Consider the following 15000-nt stretch of genomic DNA (forward strand, 5'->3'; position numbering starts at 1 on the left):
TGTCCTTGTAGACAAATCAACGTGTCATCAGGATTGTCATGAGGATTAGTTTTAGAGAGAGAGAGAGAGAGAGAGAGAGAGAGAGAGAGAGAGAGAGAGAGAGAGAGAGAGAGAGAGAGAGTGTGTGTGTGTGTGCGCGTGCATGCATGAGTGTGTGTGGTTCTGTGTGTGTGTGTGTGTGTGTGTGTGCCTGCAATGTGTGTGTGTGTTTTTCTGTTTCTGTGTGTGTGTGTGTGTGTGTGTGTGTGTGTGTGTGTGTGTGTGTGTGTGTGTGTGTGTGTGTGTGTGTGTGTGTGTGTGTGTGTGTGTGTGTGTGTGTGTGTGTGTGTGTGTGTACGCACTGTGACTCACCCTTTTTCGCCCTCTCCCACGTGCCAATTGATTCCTCTTCCATATCCATTTTTCTCTGCTATTTCATAGCGGCTGGTCGGCCGCGTGCAACAGGCTGTCTATGGGTGTGATTTAATGGCCGCCGCGCCCCTCTGAAGGAGCTCATTAACGACAGACGCAGGTATAAATTGTCTACGCGCACGCTCGCCAAGTGTGTCAGAAGCACATTCATTTCCATCATGAGCAGATTTCATATCCATCAAACTTGCGCGATCGATGCACAGTGCTGTTGGTTGGTTCACAGCTCTCTCTGACTAATACAAATACATTAGATATATTTTTCTTCGGCTCTAATCGAATGCCGTTTTCTCTTACCATTTAAATTCCTTCTTATAATCCAAGCGCAGCATGAAGGAAATTGTGTTTTTGACCTCTCAAAATAAATATGTACAAATTCCCCACACTAACATCTTTTTAACTGACTTGCCGTTTTCATTATATGCCATACTATATAGTGTATGAAGTTTATGAATTTACCTTTTTGTATCTTGTAGTAATTTTAGCTTGTTTGGTTAGTTGGTTGGTTGTTGGTTTTTTGGTTTTGTTTTGGTTGTTTTGATTTTTATGCGTGACCTTAGGTCTCTATCTAAATGTTGCCCAACTTTACTGTCTGTAAAAATCACTTGACAAGCACACTGGTTTTGTCTCTCCATCACAAGATGACCCCTCTGACGTCGTTTTAGGCCTTTGTATCACATCTTACAAAACTCTGTCGGCTGTGACAAATCTGAACACATGTTCACAAGTCTAGCATTGCGCATGCCCTTTGATATGACCACCAACCAACAAATAGTCACTCTTCTTTTTTTCTTCGTCAGCCACCCAAGTAAAAAAAAGAAAAGAAAGAGAAAAAAACACATCTATGAGCCACGCATGAGGAAGAGCCAACAAAGGGGTCCAGACGGGAAGGAAAGAATGACAGAATTTAATAAAGTTCAACAAGGCAGAAAGGATTGCACAAGCATTGAATGGATGTTTTTTTTTCTTTTTTGCCTTTATAGCTTCTGTCTACTTAAATACTTTTACACCCTGAGCGACATTGTTGTCTGCATACATTCAATGTGATGGAGGGAGAGAGAGAGAGAGAGAGAGAGAAAGAGAGAGAGAGAGAGAGAGAGAGAGAGAGAGAGCATGGAGAATGTGTGAGAGAGAGAATGTGTGAGAGAGAGACAGAGAGCGAGAGACAGAAAAAGAGCTGGAAAAAAGGGTGCCTCTCTCCAGTTTTATTTGAATGTTGACCTAGGGTGGTCACCATCTGTGCAAACTGTCTGATTCTCTGACTTTGTGTGGACTCGCAGCATCTGAAGTCATAAACTTTGTAGGAAGTCTCACTTGTGAGATAATCTAAATGGCCATATTATACATCTAGTAAACAGTGAGTTTCTCTCTTTCTCTCTCTCTCTCTCTCTCTCTCTCTCTCTCTCTCTCTCTCTCTCTCTCTCTCTCTCTCTCTCTCCATCTTTTATCGCTGAACAATCCACCCATCTCTTGCCGTGCCACTGATTCCAGTCTCTACTGTTTTCTGTCTAACCGTTTTTTTACGTCGTTTTTTTTTGTTTGTTTTGGGTTTTGTGTGGGTTTTTTTTGCTGTTGCTATCCTTTTCGTCTTTATCGTAACAGATTTGTTTATCGTGTGTCTTTTTTTCTCCCCCACCTCTTTTCAGGCGCTTGAAAGCATTTACTATGACATCTGGCCCTTTTGTTTTACTTGTTTAGGTGTCATAAATCTGGTCCCGGTGCTCCACTCAAAAAGCCTCCCAGCACTTACGTGTGGTATTAACAGTGGATTTCAAATCATTCAAAAGCCACTGCTGCCATGCGCACAGAGAGAAAGAGAGGGAGAGAGAGAGAGAGAGAGAGAGAGAGAGAGAGAGAGAGAGAGAGAGAGAGAGAGAGCGAGAGAGAAAGACAGGGAGAGCAAGCATGCAGAGCAGAGAGATCATGGTGAAAAAAGGGAACGGGGGCCATTGTGTTGGATGATAGCAATGTCTTTTCAGGAAACAAAAACGTGAGTGGGAAAAATGACTGGGGATAGTGTGCTTATGTCAATAACGCCGCACTCACACCATATGAAATAAGTTAACCCTATACTGCACGCATTATTATCCCATCATGGAAAAAAATCTTGCTGTGGTTTTTGTTACATAAAATGAACTTCTTAAGACATATTTGCAAATTTTTTCAAAAAAAAGTTTTTTGGGGGGGTACTTTTAGGTTTGTTGCCATATGGCAACATTGTGCAGTTACGGAAAGGATCCAGTGTACATTTTTGCTCCAAGACCAAACAAGGGTCATACAACATTATGGATTATTTTATAGAAATGTAATTGTTTTTATCTCAGAAAAACATTGAAAGTTTACCCACAAGTTCAAGGGAGTTATTTAACACATTTTTGTCATTGAGAGAACAAGTGAATACTGTTTATTATATCCCCGAAAAACAGTATTTCAGTGGTATTACGTTGACCAACCACCAATGAATATATTAGGTATTAACACAATATCTGTGCATAGATTTGCACAGAAATGTGTATGGTAACTGTCTATAATATGTACATGAACTGATTTAATTTCGGAAGCCAACACTTTCAAGATGGCCGACATTGAAGATGGCCGATTTGCGGGCCAGGCATATTTCAACATAACCGACAGTTTATTTGTCATAACTTTTGAATGGATGCTTGGATTTACACTAAACCTTGTGTGATAATACTCTATAATGAGTAAATAAGCCATGTAAACTTGTGAGGCTAGTGTTTTCAAGATAGCTGACTTTCAAGATGGCTGACTTTGAAGTTGGCAATCTTTCGAGACGGCCTACCTTTTGTTTACGCCACAACTTTTCAATGGGTGCTTGGATTTGCAGTAAATCTTGTGTGTTAATAATATAATTGCTTTATGAGCTGTTTGAAATTTGGAGATTATGCTTTTAAAATGGCTGACTTTCAAAATGGTTGACTTTGTACAATAATTTTTGATCGGGTTGACAGATTTGCACAAACGTTGTGTGCTAATTAGCCTATTTATAACAGACAAATGAAGTCAAAACATTTTGGAGGCTTAAAATGGTCAAGATGACCGTAGCTTTATGCTCTAATCTGGGGTTTGGGGATTTTTGTGGTATACCTCTGGCAGTCTGGGGAGGCTGCATAGGCCTTGTTCGCTTTTCTGCATGTACTTAGAGTGAAAGCTCATAAAACAGTTCTGTACACCTATTATAACATTTTTAATGTTCATTACAGACTGCCATTTGCACTAATTATAAATATTATCAGTTATCAATCATTCAATCAATAAATAAATCAATTAATCAATCAATTAGAATTGGGTATTTGTATCAATACACTTTCCCTATTGACCGTCTTGTTCCACTACCGCACAATGTTGCCGTATGGCAACATACCTATTTTTCAACATAAAAAGGAAATAATTTTAGTTGAAAACAAAACAAATGGTGAAAACAGATCATGACTAACTATGGATCATCCCAATATTTTTTAAAATGTTGTAAATATTGCAAAAAGTGTGAAATATTTTGGCCAATGGCAGAGCAATCTGTCAAGGAGACAAACTCATGTACAGTGAGGGAAAGAGCGAGCCTGGGGCAGTGTGTGGTGTCATGTGATGCCAACAAACCACATAATTGGATAAAACAAGGCCACAGTTTCAATATGAAAACCAATCAGTGTCTATTATTTATATTTAAATACCAGGAAATGCCAAAAGAATGGTATGTTGCCATATGGCAACACCGTGCAGTATAGGGTTAATGATTCCCTGCCTGTAATACATTTATGAATAGCGGTGTCTTCCTCATCATCCCAGCAGGGGGGAACCAATTAAAATCGAAAACATGAGGAAAATAATTGTGATTTGCAGATAAAATCTACTTTGAAATGGGGATCCCGCTGAGGAGTTGCACACAGAGCTGTAATTTTCCACTAAAACATGACATGTGCACACAGACCCCTCTGCCTCATCATCGCGAAACGCCACAAAGCCTGTCCACTCAGCTCGGCCACTCAGAAATGAAAAAAAAAAAAAAGCCCAAGGCCTAGCTATTATTGTCTCTCTCACAGAAATGTAAATAACAGATAAACAACATCAACAAATAAAGCATCAAAAACAGACAATTAAAAAAAAAAACTCTGAACACCACTTGTGAAGTGCCTGTTTTTAGGCACACGGAGCAGTAACTTTGCTATAGATGTTTGATTGATCTGACGCGATTTAGTAGCTCCTAGGGTGCTATTGTCATGCCTGTTTGCTGCTTGCCTTGTTTGCCCCCTCCCAAAGAGAGTTTTTTTCCCTCTCTGGCCTCCTCACTCGCATTCGCACACGAATTAACACTCTGCTACTTCCTGACCCACCGCTAAGAACTCTTTCCACTGTGCGAAAAGTTAAAATGCAAATGATACCATAATGGCCGTGACGGCTCATATTAGCAGGCACATAATTTTTGCACAAGGGTGTCTGGAACACATAACGGTACAATCTAATTGCGTAGCCAGCCACTACTTTCAGAATGAAGGAAAGTCTTGGAATTCCTCCACATAAAACAGACAAAGTTCCCACGCAGCTGGCAAGTTTGTTGCACAACACGATTCTTTTCTTGTCCAGGCTTTTTTATTTATTTTGCAAATAAACTTTGCTCATACAGTGTCGGAGTATCTTGGACCACAGATGCGCTTTAATACAGTCCTAAAAATAGAAGGCGGTGGTGGTAGACAAATTCCCATTGACGGAAACAGTTAGAAAAGTCACTTAGACCGATAGATGAAATCAGTGAAAGCAGAAGCAGAGAGAGAGAGAGAGAGAGAGAGAAAGATACAGAGGGAGAAAATGTGACACAGTGACATCCCAGAAATCTTCCTCACTCAAATTAATGATCGAATGGTCTCGTTGCATCACAACATTTTTTCTGGCCATAATGTTTGGCAGCGAGATGAGAGAGAGAGATAGAGAGCGAGCGAGAGAGATAGAGAGAGAGAGAGAGAGAGAGAGAGAGAGAGAGAGAGAGAGATGAACGGACAGATGGATAGGCATCAGTCTCTAATCCCAGTAATAAAACGTCTAGACACCAATTAACATCAATTTCCCTTAAGAATTTGGGACATCACAACAGAAGCTTTCCTCAGCACTCAAGGGCCCATCTCACCATGCACTCTTATCAATCAGTGACTTCTTCCACCTCTTGTGCTTTTCTTGATTGAACTTCGCTTTTCTTCTGTCAAGACCTATTGTCCACAGACACTTCTTCCCTGCTTTCACTACACTACAGACATTCAAACAGGGATCAATCAAACTTCATTTTCCATGCCGCCCTCCTCAGCTGCACATTTTTACCTAACCCTACTCTAACTGCAGGAAGTAAGATGTTTTGGGTGGATAATTTGTCACTTCTGACTGTGACCTGTTTCATGTGTTCTACAGTATCAAATACACCGTTTTAATCACAGACATGAAGAAATCCCACTAATGCTTGCCTGTTGGTTGTGATAAAAATAACTCCGCCACCCACTGGAATGCTTTGCCTTCATCTTTTTTTTCAGTTTTATCGCCGTCTCTTGTGACAAAGTCTTCATTCAAATGCCACCATTTCAAAAGCCACCAGAGATATGCGCACAGGGTTAATCAACTTTGTAGACATGTAGACATTTCAGACACCTTTTTTAGGGGTCTAATCCAATAGCAATAGTGATGATGGATTCCAGAGAATGTGGCTGTGTACTTCCTGAGGATGAAAGCTTAAAGTCATCAGTTGCTACGTTAACCTTTTGTCAAACTAAGTTAAAAGCTGTTTCTGTCATGCTGTCTGACAACACTGGTGGACAGGGCCCAATTTAAATTCCACACTCTTCCAACTTAGTTCAGAAAAAAATCACATTTTTCCCATTTGTGTTTTTGTTATGTATTCTAGACAAGGGTGTGTAATAAACCTGTATGATCATATTGTATCATGCACGATCATGATAATGTATCATGCAAGAAATCTGTATGATAATATTGTATTCATGTTAGTGTACTAGAATGTATTAGAATAATATCTCTCCTGTGAAGGGTGAGCATATAAAAAGAAACGAATTTGTATACTGCTTGCCCTATTTAACACCAATGTATCTAAGCAAAGGCTGTTGAACACTGAGTGCATGTCATTTAATCCTGTGAAGACGCCTCGAACAATCCTGTATTTTTGCCTTCTTTCTCAGGTTAAATAAATTTTGAAATAAAGAAAGGGATAAAACGAATGTATTCATGTAGAGACAGACAGACAGAGAGAGAGAGAGAGAGAGAGAGAGAGAGAGAGAGAGAGAGAGAGAGAGAGAGAGAGAGAGAGAGAGAGAGAAATCAAACAGAAAGATAATGAACAAAGTTGAGCTATTTTAAAGTATGTCAGTCTAGTTATCAAGCCAGCCAAGGCCTGGCATGCCATCTTAATGGTGGAGTTATGGAGATATACCAAACTTTTAATGACGAGAAAAGAGAAGAAAGATCAAAGTTAGCGTGTCACTGTGGTGACTAATTGTTCCGGCAACATGTTAAGGAATCTTAATTGGAAACATGAAGGGGACCTGAAGTCAGATGGATACAATGGGAACACAAAAGAGAAGGAGACGGCAAAGGCGTTAACACCAGGCAACAATGAAAGGACTGCTCCCCAGAGGAACAGATCTACCTATGATGAGATGATGATATCCTGACTCGCTTTAATTTCATTCTTCTCTGACTTGTCTCGCCGCACTTCACTTCCAGACTGTCAATGATGATGATGCGGAGAGGACTTGCAGCAGAGGATGAGAGAGCTACCCTACCCTACCCTCCGTGAGGGGCTGCATTTACCATTGAAGACGTGGGGAGCTCGGGAAATCAAGGTAAGCCAAGCTAGACCTGCACTCTGCTGGACACACCATGACACATGTTGCAAAAAGAAGGCACATCACACTATTTACACACTGTATATTTATTTATTTTATTTGAATCAAATGTTTGGACAAAGGCCGCTGTTCCCTATGCCAGATGACACCCACCTATGAAAATTGTGGGAAATGTGTTTTCAAACAGAGGCTGTAGTCAGATCATACAATATTCCACCACAACCTGACCAAGAACACCCAAAACGATTCCTACAACACCTTTAATCAGTACTAAGAAGTTTCCTTTTTACAAAACAACATTCAGTTTCAGCATAAGGACGCGAATGTATTTTTTGTGTCCTGAAGTTGAAAACGAGAAAAGTTAACCTTTCGGCCTATTTTTCTGCTCACATCTTTCCCCTTATCACGCATCTGTAAATTAGCTTGTCTCAAGCGTGCTAAGAGGCATTTAGTGGTGTCAGTGGCAGCGCAGTGGCTAATATGTAGCATGCGATCTCAAATGAAAGCCCCGTGATGCAATCTAGTAATGACAACATTGTGTTATCTAATTATACCTATAAGGCAAGGAGCACTGTACAGTATTCAATGTAAACAGTGTGAAATCACTCCCGTGGGTCATTCATCCAGAATACCATAGCATACAGTGCACTCAATGACACAGTTACACAGTTACATGGACAAGGTATTTTGGCTTCAAATAGAATAGTGTATTGGACAGCTAATTTGTGTCTTGGTCACATGACCCTTTGTGATTTCCTTTTAGCACCACACCTGTGTTGTATTCCACCTTTACACCTTGGAAAAGACTCCTGCGCAAGTCGAAACACGTCAGTGCGTGTGGAAAAAATGACATTTTGAATAGCAGTGTTGCCTCGGGACCCTCCTTGACTTTGAAGAATAGTGTATAGTTCAGGAATATTGCATTCACGAGTGGACCAGTTCTGCAACTGGAATATTCCCATAACAGTTTACATGACCCATGCACAAGCCAAATATGATGCACAGACCAAATATGTGCATCATTATGTTTAACCCATTTAAGCCTGATGTGCCTATACTCTAGCCTGGGAACATACTGCCTTTAGTTCTACACAATTGTTTCGATCTGAAAGACACTCACTTGTGATTAGGTCTGGTGTTAACCAGGCAACCTATACTCTGCATTCACCTACTGTAGGCACCTGGGGCGACATAGACACTGCATTCAGGCTCTTGACTTGAGATTTGAGTTTCTTTGAATTAAAAATGTGAGTATGTAAGAGTTGAATGAACACATCCTAATGCAAGACGAATGTCCTAGCTTAAAATGCATCTTATGTATGTGCTTCAGAGGCTGAGACATTTAGGATTGTATAGGGAGACATCACCTTTTCCCCAAAAAAGGCTCAGGCATTCAGCAGACATTTTTTGCAGGTGCCTTTTTGCAATATTCCTGAACTTATTTTAAAATCAGAATAATCTTCATATGTAACTGCACTCAATGAAATTCACCCTCCGCATTTCACCCACCACAGGTGTTAGCATCTCTTTTTTGTTAAGAGTGCACAAAACACCATGTCAATACCATAACCAGAAACTGAATACTGTACGTATGCGCGCACGCACACACCCACACACACACACACACACGCACACGCGCGCATGCGCACACACACACACACACACACACACACACAAACGCACGCACACAGTAAGAGTAAGTAAGACAGTGAGCAATGCTACTAGCAGTGATTCAGCTGGGAAATCCGTGGAATTCCCAGCTCATGTCAGCCATCACAGGCTCCTATTATGTGAAAACCTGTCTCTTACACACTAATTTGATGAGCGTGCAGTTGTGGAGGACACGGTAGAAGAGGAAGAGGAGGGGGTAGAGGAGGGGTTGGTGGAGAAGGAGGAGGGGGAGGAGAAGGGGATGGGGGAGGAGGAGGAGATAGAGCAGAAGGAGGAGGAGAAGGTGGAGGAGGAGGCGGAGAGGGTGGAGGAGAAGGGGGTGAGAAAGGAGGAGATGGAGGAAGAGGAGGAGGTGGAGGAGGAGGAGACGGAGGAGGAGGTGGAGGAGGAGATGGGGGAGGAGGAGGAGATGGAGGAAGAGGAGGTGGGGGGGTGGAGGAAGAGGAGGAGGAGGAGGTGGAGATAGAGGAGGAGAAGGGGATGGGGAGGAGGAGGAGAAGGTGGAGGAGTAGGAGGGGGTGGGGGAGTAGGTGGAGAAAGAGGTGGAATTGGATTTGGATGGGGGATGAGGGATAGTGGGGGTTGCTGTGGGGGTTCGGGCCTCAGCCTCAGTCTCAGACGTAGCGTATGAATGAACAACAGGGATTACTCTTCCTCTCCAGCTCATTCAGTGGCAACACAAAACCACAAGTGTCTGCCGTTGACTCAGACGTTGGGAGGCCCATTGTGTTTTACAGCATGGGCGCGCGACTCACATATACACAGCAACACACACACACACCCTCACGCGCGCACGCACGCACACACACAAGCACACGCACACACATAGCCCAACCTTCCTATCTTTGTGGGGCCCTTTAATTCATATTAACCCTAACAATAGCTAAAGAATGCCAATCTATGCCAAAACCAAAACAATCCCTAACCCTACCCTGTCAGTGACGAAATGCTTTTACACTTCTACTTTTACCAGTAACAACAAAACTACCCCAGCAAAAGGGGTCAAAACATGTGGGGTCCAGGTTTTGGGCCCCACGTGGAGCGAGGGCTCCAGCATGTGGTTGTGCGCCAATAGCAATGGCCTCACAAAGGTAGAACACACACACACACACACACACACACACACACAAACACACACACACACACACACACACACACACACACACACACACCCACACACACACACACACACACACACCCCACCCCCAACACACACACACACACACACAAACACTTTTCTACGCATGTGTGAAGTAGTGAAGGGCAGTGCTGATTGTTAAGGCTTTGCATAAGGCTTTCTCAAGTGTACACAGTGACAGCACACATACACTCACTAAACGTACATTATGCTCATTCACAAGTAGTCTTTTATGCACATCATTCACAACACAGAAGTCATTTACAAACACACACAGGCATACACACACACGCGCGCGTGTGCACGGACGCAGGCACAAATGCACGGACGCACGCATACACTCACTAAACTTACATTACAATTATCATTCACAAGCATCATTCATAACACATAAGTAATTTACAAACACACAGACACAGACACACACACACACACTCACACACAAGGACACACAGCTGGGAAATGTCATGTGAAAGTATCTGCCTAAGGCCTCTCTATCATGCCCGTGGGCTCGGCCTATTATAGGGAATTACCGGACTTAAATTTGATATGAATGATTTTTTCTGTCTATCTATTTGTTTCGTTTTTCATAGCTGAGAAAAATATGATCCGCTAACGCACTTGGGATGTGGGAAGATAATTTAGTTTGATTTCGCGTTTTGAAGATTTCCTGTTTGCGTGCATTTCATTCACACTGTTTACGACCGCGTTGGCCTCTGTTGAATGCGGCATTCAGTGTGATGGTTGGACGTCATACTGTAGTAGCTTAGCTTACTGAAGCATCTAAGGACAAACACTAGAAGAAAAGCAAATCAGAACTCAGTAATGTAGGCCTCAGATTCAGCCACTCTCTTATTTATCAACAGCCACTGTAATTTTAGTAAAACGTCTTTACTTAAGGTAGATTTTATGAAAAAAAAAAGTTATTGTACTCCATTTTCATATTTACAAAGTCAGTTTTTGGATTTTTGGGGGGGGGGTTTCACCTCCAGATTGTGACGACAACAACAACAACAACAACGACAAGGGAAAAAAAAAAGTAAAGAATGTGGAAATACGGTATGTGTGTGTGTTGCAAGGAGGTCAAATCCTCTCGGTGGGACTGAGAGCAGCTCAGGTCCAGGATGTGAAGTGGCCCAGAGATCCGGACCTTGTAAAAATGCCCTTTTATATCACCCTGCCTGCAGAGCCCCTCAAAGGCATGGCGTGGTGCCTCCGTTGCCATGGAAATGTGGGATTCACAGGCCACATTCATATGGCGGTGGTCCTGTTTTTTTTTGTTTTTTTGTGTGTGTATGTGTGTGTGTTTGTGTGTGTATATTTGTGTGTGTGTGTGTGTGTGTGTGTGTGTGTGTGTGTGTGTGTGTGTGTGTGTGTGTGTGTGTGTGTGTGTGTGTGTGTGTGTGTGTGTGTGCGCGCGTTCTTGCATGCATGTGTGTGTGTGTGTGTGTGTGTGTGTGTGTGTGTGTGTGTGTGTGTGTGTGTGTGTGTGTGTGTGTGTGTGTGTGTGTGCGCGCGCGCGTGTGTGTGTTCTTGCATGCATGTGTGTGTTTGTGTGTGTGTGTTTTTTGGGGTGGAGGGGGGTCGTGTGTGTTGCTAGTCTGTGTCTTTTCTCTCTTCAAAAGGACACATCAGCCCCTCATAAATTAGAAATTAGGACAAGGGCGCTATTTATGATGCCCAATATCACGGCACACAGATCGCGGTACGTGACTCGTAAAGATAAGCCTTTTACTAGACCCGTGGAAGAGAGACGTGTTTCAGGTCAGCTCTGCTGCATATATTTTGTATGTGTATGGGTTTAAACAGCATGTTTGGGTTGGGGTGGATTGTATGTACATATGAGCTGGAGGTGGTGGTGGGCCTAAGAGAATAGATAAAAAGAAAAAATATCTTCAACCAAGATTGTCTGTGGTGCTCTTCTTTTATTTCTCTGTGACGTTTCGGGTAAAAATCCTTACCGGAAACGTCACAGAAAAGTAAAATAAGTGGGAGCAGAATTTCCTGGTTGAAGTAGACTTTTTTTCTTTTTATCTGGTAATTTGTTTGTCCAGCACCCAGGTCAAACCTTTGGATGTGCGGGCTTTAAAGGGGTATGCCATTATTTTGGGGCTTAATACAGTTAAAATCGTTGGCCAGGGTTTATAAAGGTGGTAAAGTGTCTTATTTTTCATGTAAGCCGTTTTCTTGTTTTGAGACAAGTTAAAAGAGGGAGCATGTCGCTAAGCTAGTGAAAGTCAATGGATCCGTGTAGCATGTAGCAATGCTACATGGATGCATTGACTTTCACTAGCTTAGCGACATACTCCCTCTTTTCACTTGTCTTTTAGCGAGACAACTCTTCACATGAGAAATAAGACACTTTACCACCTTTATAAATCCCAGCCAACGATTTTAACTGTATTAAGCCCCAAAATAATGGCATACCCCTTTAACCTACACTTGGGGCCTAAGTGAATAAACATGGGTAGCTGTAGCTATGATCTCCTTCAATGACACCATGGTGCATCACATGGAATAATAAAGACATGGAATTGGCCGAACTACAAGGGGCCGCCAAAAAAATGCAAACCCCCTCTAAAGCAGCTCAATTGCCCCTTAACCCTATACAATGATAGCGAAGAATAACCCTGACACAAAACAAATCTGGACCCAGGATACAAAGAGCATTGCCAAACTCTAATCCTTATAATTTCATCATTATGCATTCATAACATTTAGAGTTAATCTGTCGACAAACACACAAACCAAACAAGAAAAAGAAAACATATTTTTTCTTAGCTTCATTAGCAGAGGTTACAGTAGCCTATATATCTCCATATTGGACACCCTGCACTGGCCCTGCTTGGTTTCTAGACTGGGGTGACTCCCTGTGTGTCAGGGGTATTCAATTAAAAGTCACAGAGGGACAGTTTATCAAAGTCCTCACAGTAAAAGGGACGAATGTAATAGGTCTATACACAGATAGCGCGCCTATGTTTTAATTTTGTTCAGACTTCGTGGAGGGCCAGAGCCTTGCCATGCAAGGGCCGGAACTGGCCCTGGGGCTTCCAATTGAATAGCCATGCTGTATGCTTTTAGTGTCATACCACACGGAATGTCTTTATGAACAGGCATTTACTAAGAAACTCCTTCAGTGCTAACTGAGTGACCCACCCCCCCTCTCACCCCCCAATAAAATAAGAATATGTGCAGTTATCTATTGCGCTGGCGGCTTACAGCTTTATCAAATTAGCTGCACAAGAGATGGACTGATGCATTATTAATCCTCCTATTACACTGTCTCTGCAGATTCCCATAATGGAGCTCATTTAGGATTCTATAAACACAGGACAGGAGATGGGTCTGGGGGGTGTCTGGAGCACCAGTGCACGTGTGTGTGTGTGTGTGTGTGTGTGTGTGTGTGTGTGTGTGTGTGTGTGTGTGTGTGTGTGTGTGTGTGTGTGTGCGTGCGTGCGTGCGTGTGTGTGTGTGTGTGTGTGCGCACGCGCATGCTCTCTGTGTGTGTGTGTGTGTGTGCGCGTGCGCACGTTTCTGTGTGTGTGTGTGTGTGTGTGTGTGTGTGTGTGTGTGTGTGTGTGTGTGTGTGTGTGTGTGTGTGTGTGTGTGTGTGTGTGTGTGTGTGTGTGTGTGTGTGTGTGTGTGTGTGTGTGTGTGTGTGTGTATTTGAGTGTACGCGCGTATGTATAAGTAGAGCAGATTGGCTTTAGGAAGTGATCTCAAATAGGCCTGATCTGTGGGAAAGCCATGAGAGGTATGTCAAGAATTCCCCAACAAACGTTAACTCATATGGCAAGCAGCAATTTCTCTTCTCACTTAGTAGAGCACTGAGTGATACCCTGGACATGTGTATAGTTTACAGACGAGAAGGAGTGAGAAGTAGAAAATCTGTCAAATATTTGCATGTCTGAGCGTTTTCGTGGGTCGGTGACTGAATACCTCTGAACCTGCTGAATGTACGTAGAAGCCAGAAATGCAGGATAGCCTATTGAACTAGTGTACGCGGTTGAGTGTGACACTGATGAAGGCTCTTGTAGCCGAAACGTCTGTCTGGCCCTGCGATATGTGAATAAAAAAGAAAAGAAAAAGGAAAAAGAAGAAACTGAGTGTGACCTATTCCCTACGTATTTGATTACTTCAGAGGCTCACCAAGAAGAAGGAAGAGTGCGGTGTGTGGAGGATACATTCTCATAACACATTTTAAAACATGAATATACAGTATAATAGGAAAGGTTTGGAGGGCTACGCCGTTTTTGGTTGGTAGTCCGAAGGTGCTCTTTGGTCAAAAAATAGGATGCAAAAGAAACCATGTTTCGGCCAAAGAGTGGCCTTCATCAGGGCAGAGTCAATCGCTTGATTGACTCTGCCCTGATGAAGGTCACTCCTTGGCCGAAACATGTTGGCATTTTTAACTTTTCTACAATGATTTTGCCATTTAAAAAAAGCTATTTTAAATTTTTGGGAAGAGTGCCTTGGATATTTCGTTTCTTTTGCATTAATATACGTATGTTGACTTGAGAACATATGTGTGTGAGAGTTAGTGTGTGAAAATGTGCAATCTGCGACAGAGAATTAATGTGACAAGGAGCGCAGTTACATGCAAGAAAAATACGGCCATTTTGAATGGATGGTGGCAAGTATTCAGTCAGGCATATTAACTCTTTATTCATTACGAATTTGGTGTTACGGAAATATTCTGTTTGTAGAACACTGTAGGGGTGTCACAATAACCAATATACTGTTAAACCGCTGTAAAAAGTGCTGACAATAATAATTACAGCTTGAAATGTAGAAAAATACCGTACAGCACAGGATAACCGTACAGTACACCATGACAATGTGAGACTTTCCAACGTCTCATCCAAATCAGCTGATATTGCCACGGAGGCAATCGGAGGAATCATAGTGAATTTGCTGAACCAAATC

At 42.4% G+C, this 15000-nt stretch overlaps 1 long non-coding RNA gene across 1 annotated transcript in view; it reads left to right on the forward strand.

Annotated features, from left to right (window-relative positions):
• LOC134449005 (uncharacterized) overlaps positions 1-15000 on the forward strand; it is a 100133-nt gene that overhangs the window by 46025 nt on the left and 39108 nt on the right. The window contains exon 3 of the long non-coding RNA XR_010034893.1: positions 7144-7262. This is a non-coding gene — a long non-coding RNA (uncharacterized LOC134449005). The remainder of the gene's footprint in view (positions 1-7143; positions 7263-15000) is intronic.

The sequence above is a fragment of the Engraulis encrasicolus genome, chromosome 5 (genome assembly GCF_034702125.1).
Source record: "Engraulis encrasicolus isolate BLACKSEA-1 chromosome 5, IST_EnEncr_1.0, whole genome shotgun sequence".
In the NCBI taxonomy this organism is placed as follows: Eukaryota; Metazoa; Chordata; class Actinopteri; order Clupeiformes; family Engraulidae; genus Engraulis; species Engraulis encrasicolus.